General features: G+C 41.1%; 1 protein-coding gene across 1 annotated transcript in view; it reads right to left on the bottom strand.

The window, feature by feature from the left end:
- Window positions 1-1,249, bottom strand: part of Ubap2 (ubiquitin associated protein 2) — a gene marked incomplete in the record, with an annotated part of 56,508 nt that overhangs the window by 47,849 nt on the left and 7,410 nt on the right.

Here is a 1,249-nt window from a genome sequence, read left to right as displayed (position 1 = left end):
GGGGGGGGGGGTACTGGGTAGTGAGCACAGAGCCTTTACACTGAGCTACATCCCTAGTCCTGTTTTAGTTTTTACTGTGAGGCAGGGTCTCGCTAAACTGCCAAGGCTAGGCTCAAACTCTGGCAGTACATACATGTATCATTCTGAGACATACCCAGCTCAAATCCCACTTTTTGAAGTATAGAACTGAACGGTATGCGCTGGGGATTTAGCTCAGTGCCACAGTGCTTGCCTGGGAAGCATGAGGTCCTGAGTTTGACTCCCGGTACAAAAAAAAAAAAAACCTGAATAGTTTTTAGTGTACTGACAATATGTGCAACCACCAGAACATGCTCCTCACTCCTACGATAAACTCGGTACCAATCAACAGTCACTCCTCATCACCACCAAACTGTTCCCACCCTACGTAGCTACTGGTCTACTTTCTGTTTTTATGGATTTGCCCAATCTGGACACTCAAAACCAATGAGTCACAAAATATAAAAGATGTGATCTTCTGTGACTGATAGCAAGTTATTTTATTTAGCATAACATCTGATCCATGATGTAGGATGGATTCTCCATTTTTTAATGACAAAACAATATCCCATTAAATGAATAATCACCATTTCAATTTTAATTCATCCACTAACTTCCTACTTTTTGATAATTACAAACAGGACTGCTGTGAACATTTCTCTACAAGGTTTTCATAGAACCTATGTCTTTCCATTCACTTGGGTTTATCTCTACAAGTTGACAAATTTTTAAAGGTTAAACAAATTTGAATATCAATAATAAATTTAGGGGGGCTGGGGATTTAGCTCAGCAGCATAGCACCTGCCTGGCAAGCGCTAACTTGTGAGTTCAATTCCTGGTACCGGAAAAAAAACAAAAAAATAAACAAACAAAAAGAATAAATTTAACATGCCGAGTGCGGTGGAGTACACCTGTAATCCCAGCACTCAGGAGGCTGAGGCAGGAGGATCGTTGCAAGTTCGAGACCTGCCTGGGCTACAAAGTGAGCTCAAGGCCAGCCCGAACTGCATAGCGAGACCCTGTCTCAAAAAAAGACCAAAAGAAAAAGAATAAATTTAATATGGCCATGATGTATTGCAATTTTTCTGTCTTACTGGATTCTATTTTCTAACGTTAGTTTAAGATTTTTGCAAGACTGAGGTAAGACTCTTAATTTCAAATTTGTTGCCACTCCTTATTGCTTTTCTCTGAGGGCCTGCAGGACGACTTGCTGGGGATGAAGCCCAGGCCT

Source organism: Chinchilla lanigera, unplaced genomic scaffold (assembly GCF_000276665.1).
Source record: "Chinchilla lanigera isolate Chin_1 unplaced genomic scaffold, ChiLan1.0 scaffold00071, whole genome shotgun sequence".
NCBI classification, from domain to species: domain Eukaryota; kingdom Metazoa; phylum Chordata; class Mammalia; order Rodentia; family Chinchillidae; genus Chinchilla; species Chinchilla lanigera.
Note: the sequence above shows the minus strand (reverse complement) of the source record. Positions and strands in the feature narration are given on the sequence as shown.